Below are 10,953 nucleotides of genomic sequence, written 5' to 3'. Positions count from 1 at the left end.
TTTGTCTAAATGCACATTCCCTTTGACCCAGCAATTTCCCTTTTTTTATTTCAGCAATTCCACTTTTAAAAGTTTAATTTATACACATGCTCAAGCCTTATTTGTAATAGCAAAAGATTGAAAACAACTTAATGTTTTATTTTTATTTTATTTATTTATAGAGACAGGGTCTCACTCTGTTGCCCAGGTTGGAGTGCAGTGGCCCAATCATCATTCATTGCATCCTTGAACTCTGGAGCTCAAGCCATCCTCCCACTTCAGCCTCCCAAGTAGCTGATACTATAGGCATGGTAGAAAAAATGAAAAAAAATTAACTTTTTGTACAGACGCGGTCTGGTTGATGTTGTCTAGGCCGGTCTCAAACTCCTGGCTTCAAGCAATCCATCTGTCTCAGCCTTCCAAAGCACTGGGATTATGGGCGTGAGCCACTGTACCTGGCTTAAATGTTTATTAATACAGACCTGGTTAAATAACAGTATAGTTATACAATGCATAATCTACAGCCTTAAAAAAGAATGAGAAAGCTTTTTGTCTACTACTAGGGAAATAGCTTCAAAATCTACTGTTAAGTGAAAAAGCAATGCCCTAAATAGCATGTATTGCATGCTAATATTCCTGTAAGAACTGATGATAGTAATATCCATTCATAATTGCTTATATATGCATAAAATATCCCCAGAAGAATTTAACAGAAACTTACATCATTTCTGCAATGAAGAAAACTGGATGGCCAGAGACAGGTAGGAGGGAGATTTTCATAGTATACAATCTTTTGTATCTTTTTATTTATTTTTTATTTATTTTTACTTTTTTGAGACAGAGTCTTGCTCTGTCACCCAGGTTGGAGTGTGGTGGCCCAATCTCTACTCGCCTCAGCCGCCACCTCACAGGTTCAAGTGATTCTCCTGCCACAGCCTCCCAAGTAGCTGGAACTACAGGTGCCGACCACCACAGCTGGCTAATTTTTGTTTTTGTTTTTGTTTTTTGAGGCGGAGTTTCACTTTGTCACCCAGGCTGTAGCACAGTGGCACAATCTCAGCTCACTGCAACCTCTGCTTCCCGAGTTCAGGCAACTCTCCTGCCTCAGCCTCCCGAGTAGCTGGGATTACAGGCGTGTGACACCACACCCGCCTAATTTTTGTATTTTTAGCAGAGACAGGGTTTCACCATGTTAGCCAGGCTGGTCACAAACTCCTGACCTCAAGTGATCCACCTGCCTCAGCCTCCCGAAGGGCTGGGATTACAGGTGTGAACCACCACACCCGACCTGATTTTTTTTTAATCATGAAAATATATTACCTATTTTTAAAGTAAATCAATAATTTTAAAAGTAGTAATTTAGAGCTACTTATTCTACAAGTAAAAATGATTTTTACAATGAGGAATGGCTTTATTGATGTTCTAATTTTTTTTTTAAGACAAGGTCTTGTTCTGTCACCCTGGCTGGAGTGCAGTGGCACAGTCGTGGCTCACTGCAGCCTCAACCTCTTGGGCTCAAGCAATCCTCCTGTCTCAGTCTCCCGAGTACCTCAGACTACAGGCACAAACCACCATGCTTGGCTGATGTAAAAAATAGTTATTGCAGGGCACAGTGGCTCAAGCCTGTATCCTAGCACTTTGGGAGGCCAAGGAGCCAGGCAGATCACTTGAGGTCAGGAGTTTGAGACCAGCCTGGCCAACATGGCCCCCATCTCTACTAAACCCCATCTCTACTAAAAAATACAAAAACTAGCCAGCTGTGGTGGTGGGTACCTGTAATCCTAGCTACTTAGGAGGCTGAGGCAGGAGAATCACTTGAACCCGGGCGGCGGAGGTTGCAGTGAGCCGAAATCACACCACTGCACTCTAGCCTGGGCGACAGAGCAAAACTCCTTCCCCAAAAAAATTTTTTTTTTAAATGTTCTAATTTTAAGAGGGTCTGTACAGTTGTTTTTTTTTTTTTTTTTTTAATTTTTGTTGAGTTAATTAGAATCAGGGAGCCAAGATCCTGCCCCTGCACTCCAGCCTGGGTGACAGAGTGAGACTCTGTCTCAAAAAACAAACAACAACAACAAAGACTAAGGAGCACTGTACCAGGAGTCAGGATTGAATTCTAGTCCCTGGCTCTGATACTGGGGAGGTAGGATTTGATGACCTCTAGTCATTTGGCGCCCTGAGATGCTGAGGCCTTGGACAAATCTTTCCTCTCCCTTTGGGGATAGGGGCTAGGTTTGATCATCTGTAAAGTGTCCTGAGGGGGTAAGTGGTCAGGAGGGGTGAACTTCAAGGTCTCCACCAGTTCTAACATTCTGGCTCTGTACTTAATCTCTGTCACCCAGGCTGGAGAGCAGTGGCATGACCTCAGCTCACTGCAACCTCCACTTCCTGGGTTCAAGCAATTCTTCCACCTCAGCTTCCTGAGTATCTGGGACTACAGGCATGCACCACCACCACGCCCAGCTAATTTGTGTGTTTTTAGTAGAGACGGGGTTTCGCCATGTTGGCCAGGCTGGTCTCGAACTCCTGGACTCAAAGGATCTGCCTGTCTCAGGCTCCCAAAGTATTGAGATTACAGGCGTGAGCCATTGCACCTGGCCCCTAGAGTCTTAATTTATTTAGGCACCTATGCCTCCAGGGTAGACAGGAAGTATCTAATATTTAACATGGGCCATAAGAATGCTGAGATATTAAGTGTATACATGGAAAGTCCTCTTGACATGATGGCTCCAAAACCTCATAGGGAAGCTGGTAAGAACTCCTCACTATGGAATTAGAAATTATTATTATTTTATTTAGAGATGGAATCTTGCTCTGTCGCCCAGGCTGGAGTGCAGTGGTGCAATCTTGGCTCACTGCAACCTCTACCTCCTGGGTTCAAATGATTCTCCTTCCTCGGCCTCCTGAGTAGCTGGGAGTTGTGCACCACCACACCTGGCTACTTTTTTTGTATTTTCAGTAGAGATGGAGTTTCACCTTGTTGGCCAGGCTGGTCTCGAACTCTTGACTTCAAGTGATCTGCCCACCTCAGCCTCCCAAAGTACTGAGATTTTTTTTTTTTTTTTTTTTTTTTGAGACGGAGTCTTGCTCTGTTGCCCGGGCTGGAGTGCAGTGGCGCAATCTCGGCTCACTGCAACCTCCGCCTCCCGGGTTCACGCCATTCTCCTGCCTCAGCCTCCCGAGTAGCTGGGACTACAGGTGCCCGCCTCTGCGCCCGGCTCATTTTTTTTTGTATTTTTAGTAGAAACGGGGTTTCACCATGTTAGCCAAGATGATCTCGATCTCCTGACCTCGTGATCCACCCGCCTCGGCCTCCCAAAGTGCTGGGATTACATGCGTGAGCCACCGCGCCCGGCCCCAAAGTACTGAGATTACAGGCATGAGCCACCACTCCTGACTAATTTTTGTTTTTTTAGTAGAGATGGGGTTTCACCCTGTTGGCCAGGTTGGTCTTCAACTCCTGGCCTCAAGGGATCCACCCGCTTCAGCCTCCTAAAGTGCTGGGATTACAGGCATGAGCCACCATGCCATCCTGGAATCAGAAATTATATCTCCAGAGAAGAAAAAGGTAGATTAAAAAGCAATTAAGTATCTTTTCAACCTATCTTGATTGAAAGGAACAACAAAATGAAAGTTTTGTACAGAAAGAAAACAAACTCCTTGGACTTATATGTATATGTATATATGTACAGTGATGTAAACCAGGCCTTCTTTTTTTTTTTTTTGAGATGAAGTCTCACTCTGTCACCCAGGCTGGAGCGCAGTGGCATGATCTCAGCTCACTGCAATGTCCATCTCCTGGGTTCAAGTGATTCTCCTGCCTCAGCCTCCTGAATAGCTGAGACTACAGGCGCCTGCCACCACTCCCAGCTAAGTTTTGTATTTTTAGTAGAGACAGGGTGTCACCATATTGGCCATGCTGGTCTGGAACTCCTGACCTGGTGATCCGCCCGCCTTGGCTTCCCAAAGTGCTGGGATTATAGGCATGAGCCACCGTGCCCAGCCAAACCAGGCCTGCTTATGTGACTGATTAGGCTGACGCTAAGGTCTTCAGCAAGATTACATTTTACCATGCTCTGTCTTTTCTATAAATTACAAGTCCTTCTTGTATTTTCTTTACCTTTTTTTTTTTTTTTTTTTGAGATAGGGTCTCACTCTGTCTCTTAGGCTGGAGTGCAATGGCATGATGACAGCCCTCACTGCAGCCTCCACTTTCCAGACCCAAATGATCATCAAATCTCAGCCTCCCAAGTAGCTGGTACTACAGGCATGTGCTAACACGACCAGCTAATTTTTTTTACTTTTTGTACAGACAGGGTCTCCCTATGTTGCCCAGGCTGGTCTTGAACTCCTGGGCTCAAGTGATTCTCCTGCCTTGGCCTCCCAAAGTGTTGGGATTACAGGCGTGAGCCACCGTGCCCAGCAATTTAATGACTTTTAATGTAAATAAGGAAGGTTAACTTCTATAGCTTGTGAACTACATTTCAGAAAATTACATAAATGTGCAAAACATATTTATTGTCAGAAAGAACATTAGTTTGAGACATGTGCCTTCTATTATTCACTCTATAAATGACCTCTCTAGTATTAGCTTTACCTTTTTTTTTTTTTTTTTTTGAGAGATAGTCTCCCTCTGTACCCTAGGCTGGAGTGCAGTGGCATGATCTCAGCTCCCCTCAACCTCTGCCTCTCAGGTTCAAGCAATTCTACTGCTTCAACCTCCAGAGTAGCTGGGACTACAGGCACATGCCATGTCCAGCTAATTTTTGTATTTTTAGTAGAGACAGGGCTTCACCATGTTGGCCAGGCTGGTCTTGAACTCCTGACCTTAAGTGATCCACCTGCTTCAGCCTCCCACAGTGTTGGGATTACAGGCATGAGCCACCGCACCTGGCTTTTTTTCCTTTCCTCACCCCCCAACACATAGTGAAATCTCTGGAGGTGGAAAGCAGTTTGGCAGTTCAGTCTGCTTTTTCTCCCTGAAGTTGCTGGTTTTAGAATAAAGCTGGCTCCAGCTATTTCTGATTCAAACATCAAGGTGAAGAGTATTCCATTGAATATGAAATTAAAGCCCTTGGCTGGGCGCAGTAGTTCACGCCTAGCACTTTGGGAGGCCGAGGCGGGCGGATTGCTCAGGAGTTCGCGACCAGCCCAGGCAACATGGTGAAACCCCGTCTCTACTAAAATACAAAAAAAAAAAAAAAAAAAAAAGGCATCTCTAAAAAAAAAAAAAAAGGGATATTAAAGCCCTTGGACACAGAGTTTAAAACCAAGAAAGAGAGCTAAAGGTTGCCCAAACTTCTGCTGTGGTTAGGGAGAAATATGTGGCCAAGGAGGGCAAAGAACTGGCTACCAGGTGAAACATCCAAGTGTTAGGGTCATATTTTAAATCAACCATTTAAGGTTGCTATCTCTCCCTCTTCATTGCTGTCATCAACTGAATACATTCATAGAAGATCTTGACGCCTGACTCAATCTTCACTCTACTACAATAATTGCTAAAGTGTGGACCTGACCCTTGTTCCCAGGTGAGGCTTGTTAGAAATGCAAATTATTGGGCCACCAAGACCAACTGAATCAGAAATTCTGGGTGTAAGGCCCAGGAAACTGTGTGTGTGTGTGTGTGTGTGTGTGTGTGTGGTGTCTATGTGTGGCGTGTGTGTATGTGTGGGGGATGTGTGTGTGTGTAATGGGGTCTCGCTATGTAACCTAGGCTGGAGTGCAGAGACTATTCACAGGCGTGATCTCACTGCTGTCCAGCCCAGGAGTTTTGGCCTCTTTTATTTCCAACCTGGCAGTTCACCTTTCCTTAGGCAACCTGGTGGTCCTCTGCTCCTGGGAGATCACCACATTGATGTTGAATTTAGTGCAGACACCTGGTTGGCATAGCACACTAGAGCCCAGAATTCCTGTGCTCAAACGATTCTCCTGCCTCTGCCTCCCAAGTAACTGGGACTACAGGTGCATGCCACTGCATCTGGCTAAACTATATTTTAATATGCCTTCCAAGTGATTCTGACTCACACTAAAGTTGGAGAGCAACTGGGCTATTACAATCCTATAACAACTTGGGTGACTTGAACATCCACCTCAATGACCCATCCAGCTCTCCGGCCTCTCTGCTCCTTGACATCCTCGAATCTAATGAGTCTCCCTTTGACTTCAGCCACCCACTCCCATAGCGGGGCCCTAAACCTTGTCAAACTAAAAATTATTTCATGTCTAAAGTCTGAAAACATTCTACATACTCATCACAATCTTTTATCTTTGGACCCTCCCTCCCTCTCTCTTTTTTTTTTTTTTTTTTTGAGACAGAGTCTTGCTGTAGCCCAGGCTAGAGAGCAGTGGTGTGATCTGTGCTCACTACGACCTCTGCCTCCCAGGTTCAAGCGATTCTCCTGTCTCAGCCTCCCAAGTAGCTGGGACCACAGGCGCGCACCACCACACCTACTTAATTTTTGTATTTTTAGCAGAGACGGGGTTTCTCTGTGTTGGCCAGGCTGGCTCTAGATATTTTCAACCGCAGGACAATACCCTCACAGTAATACAGTATTCAGGATAAGTGAAAGGTATAGCTTTTCTTTTTTTTCTTTTTTTTTTAAATTTTATTATTATTATACTTTAAGTTTTAGGGTACACGTGCACAACAGCTTTTCTTTTAAAAGCAAAGGAAAAGCTATTGTGAAAGTGGAGATATGAAAGGTAAATTCTCAGGCAGATTAATGTTAAGAAAGAGTATACATATCAGAGTTGTGAGAAGTGGTTACCATAAAGTTATGCATGCTTGTGTACCCCATCGAAACTCTTCATGGCCCTCCAGGAGGATGGGTTCTCCTGTTTGAAGCCTGAGCTTACAGCACTGCTGTTCTTTCCTCGCGGGTCACTCTGGTGCAAGTCTTTATAATTCACATGCCACAAAAAAACTCAGTATTTTAAAGTGTACAATTCAGTGGCCCCTGGCAACCACTAATCTACACTCTATTTCTGTGGATTTGCCTATTCTGGATATATATATATATATATATATATTTAATGCCATGTATATATATACAGATATATATCTGTATATATATATATATATACAGATATATATGTGTGTATATATATATATACAGATATATATGTGTATATATATACAGATATATATGTGTGAATATATATACAGATATATATATCTGTATATATATATATATACAGATATATATATCTGTATATATATATATATATACAGATATATATATGTGTATATATATATACAGATATATATGTATATATATATACAGATATATATATCTGTATATATATATATACAGATATATATATCTGTATATATATATATATATACAGATATATATATTCAAGACAGGAGCTCGCTCTGTCACCCAGACTGGAGTGCACTGGCATGACCAGGGCTCACTGCAGCCTCGACCTCCTGGGCTCAGGTGATCCTCCCACTTCAGTGTTTTGAGTAGCTGGGTCTGCAGTTGTGCAGCACTATGCCTAGCTAGTTTTTTGTGGTTTTTGTAGAGATAAGATTTCGTTATGTTTCTCAGGCTGGTCTTGAACTCCTGGGCTCAAGGGATCCTCCTGCCTGGGCCTCCCAAAGTGCTGGGATTAGCGCAGGGCCGATTCTGGATATTTAATATTAATGAAATTATACAATATGTTGCCTTTTGTATCTGACTTCTTTAATTTAGCATTATATTTTAAAGATTCATTCATGTTACAGTATGTATCAGAACTTCACTCCATTTTATAGCTAATATTCCATTGTATGGGGGTATCATATTTTGTTTATTCATTCATTAGATGATGGACATTTGGGGTGTTTCCAATTTTGGCTACTGTGGATAATGCTGCTATGAACATTGGTGGACAAGTTTTTATATGAACGTTTACCTTCATTTCTCTTGGATATACACCTAGGAGTGGAATTGCTGGGTCAGGTGGTAACTCTAACTTATTTATTTATTTTTTTGAGAGGAGTCTCACCTGGTCACCCAGGCTGGAGTGCAGTGGCATGATCTCAGCTCACTACAACCTCTGCCTCTCGGGTTCAAGTCACTCTACTGCCTTAGCCTCCTGAGTAGCTGGGATTACAGGTGTGCACCACCACACCCCACTAAGTTTTGTATTTTTAGTAGAGACAGGGTTTCACCATGTTGGTCAGGCTGGTCTCAAACTCCTGACCTCGTGATACACCCACCTTAGCCTCCCAAAATACTGGCATTACAGGTGTGAGCCACCATGCCCTGCCAACTCTAACTTTTTAGTGAACTGCTAAACTGTTTTTCAAGACAGCTGTACCATTTTGCATTCCCACTAGCAGTGTCTGAGAGTTACAATTTCTCCACATCCTCATCAACACTTGTTATTGTTCATCTTTTTTGTTATAGTAATCCCAGTGGGTGCAAAGTAGTATCTCATTGTGGTTTTAATTTGCATTTTCCTAACGAGTAATGATGTTGAGCATCTTCCACTGTGCTTAAAAGCTCTCTCAAGGCTCAAACCTTTGAACGATTCTCCTGCCTCAGCCTCCCCGGTAGCTGGGACTACAGGCACGTGCCACCACGCTCAGCTAATTTTTGTATTTTTAGTAGAGATGGGGTTTCACCATGTTGGCCAGGATGGTCTCGATATCTTGACCTCGTGATCCTCCTGCCTCAGCCTCCCAAAGTGCTGGGATTACAGGCATGAGCCACCACGCCTGGCCTCAGGAATTTTCAATGGCTCTACAACTCCTATAGAATAAGGACCCTTTTTTTTTTTTTTTTTTTTTTGAGACGGAGTCTCGCTCTTTCACCCAGGCTGGAGTGCAGTGGCGCGATCTCGGCTCACTGCAGGCTCCGCCCCCCGGGGTTCACGCCATTCTCCTGCCTCAGCCTCCCTTGTAGCTGGGACTACAGGCGCCTGCCACCTCGCCCGGCTAATTTTTTTTTTTTTGTATTTTTAGTAGAGACGGGGTTTCACCGTGTTAGCCAGGATGGTCTCGATCTCCTGACCTCGTGATCCGCCCGCCTCGGCCTCCCAAAGTGCTGGGATTACAGGCGTGAGCCACCGCACCCGGCCCTTTTTTTTTTTTTTTGAGGCAGTTTCCCCCTTGTCACCCAGGCTGGAGTGCAGTGGTGCAATCTCAGCTCACTGCAACCTCCGCCTCCCAGGTTCAAGTGATTCTCCTGCCTCAGCCTCCAGAGTAGCTGGGATTACAGGCACGTGCCATTGCGCCTGGCTAATTTTATTATTTGTAGTAGAGATGGGGTTTCACCATCTTGGCTAAAAATTAGCACCCGGCTAATTTTTTTTTTTTTTTTTTTTTTTTGAGACGGAGTCTCGCTCTGTCGCCCAGGCTGGAGTGCAGTGGCGCAATCTCGGCTCACTGCAAGCTCCGCCTCCCGGGTTCACGCCATTCTCCTGCCTCAGCCTCTCCGAGTAGCTGGGACTACAGGTGCCCGCCACCACGCCCGGCTAATTTTTTTGTATTTTTAGTAGAGACGGGGTTTCACCGTGGTCTCGATCTCCTGACCTCGTGATCCGCCCGCCTCAGCCTCCCAAAGTGCTGGGATTACAAGCGTGAGCCACCGCGCCCGGCCGCACCCGGCTAATTTTTTGTATTTTAGTAGAGATGGGGTTTCATCATGTTGCCCAGGCTGGTCTTGAACTCCTGAGCTCAGGCAGTCCACCCGCCTTGGCCTCCCAAAGTGCTAGGATTACAGGTGTGAGCCACTGCACCTGGCCAAGGGCCACACTCTTAATTTGACAATTGAGGCACTTTTCCATCTGGCCTGTCTCTATGTTTTGAGCATCAACGCTTTCACTCCATGTCTTCTGGCTCTGCTCTAGCTATACTGAATTACTCGTAGCTCTTGGAATATATAGTGCTACTTTAAGCCTTTATGTATTTGCTCATGGCTTTCTTTCCGCCAGGAAACTCTTTCTTGCTTTCTTCAAATGTGCCTTCCACTTGCATTTACTACTAGATGGAGGCATCTCCTCCTCACAGCCTTTCCTGATCACCCTTCCATAATTAGGTTAATTGTCCTTCATGAGTTTCCCTCCGAAGAGTCTACTCTATTGGGGTTGTGCCTTTTGTTTGCCTTCCCAAATAGGCTGTGAGCTCCTCTGGAGCATTGACTGGATTTGATTTATCTTTCTTTTTTTTTTTGAGACGGAGTCTCGCTCTGTCGCCCAGGGTGGAGTGCAGTGGCGCAATATCGGCTCACTGCAAGCTCCGCCTCCTGGGTTCACACCATTCTCCTGCCTCAGCCTCCTGAGTAGCTGGGATTACAGGTGCCCGCCACCAGGCCCAGCTAGATTTATCTCTCTCTTTAGGGCCCAGAACATGGCCCGACTGGAAGGAATTAATTTCATGGTATCCTGTTGTCCCTCAAATGCCCTCTGGCTCAAGTGCTAAGAACCTTTTCATTTCCTCAAGAGAAAGCAAAGCCAGCTTACCTTTAGGCATCTTAACCCAGACCTCAGACAGAAAACCTTCCAGTTGCAAGAGTATTTAACAGTTAAGACGTTTAAAAAAGGAGCAATAAGGTAATATTTTTCTCCTTATTTATAATCCATTTTATTTCATCTCATCAACTATGGGCACTGGATTACCTTTCTTATTGTCAATATTTGTTATGCCTTATTATAGGCAGACATCTTCACTTTTATGTAATTATCTTATTGGAGGAGTGACATAGAGTACAGTACTTGTTAGGAGCATGGACTCTAGAGCAAGCCATTCTGCCTGGGTTTCACTCCCAGCTCCACATTTACTAGCCATGTGATCTTAGAGAAGTTATGTGACACATCTGTGTGTCTGTTTCTTTCTTTTTTTTTTTTTTTCAGATGGAGTCTCACTCTGTCTCCCAGGCTGTAGTGCAGTGGTGCTATCTCGGCTCACTGCGACCTCCGCCTCCCAGGTTCAAGCAATTCTCCTGCCTCAGCCTCCAGAGTAGCTGGGATTACAGGCACCTGCCATTG

The sequence above is a fragment of the Symphalangus syndactylus genome, chromosome 19 (assembly GCF_028878055.3).
Source record: "Symphalangus syndactylus isolate Jambi chromosome 19, NHGRI_mSymSyn1-v2.1_pri, whole genome shotgun sequence".
In the NCBI taxonomy this organism is placed as follows: Eukaryota; Metazoa; Chordata; class Mammalia; order Primates; family Hylobatidae; genus Symphalangus; species Symphalangus syndactylus.
This window is presented reverse-complemented; position numbering follows the sequence as displayed.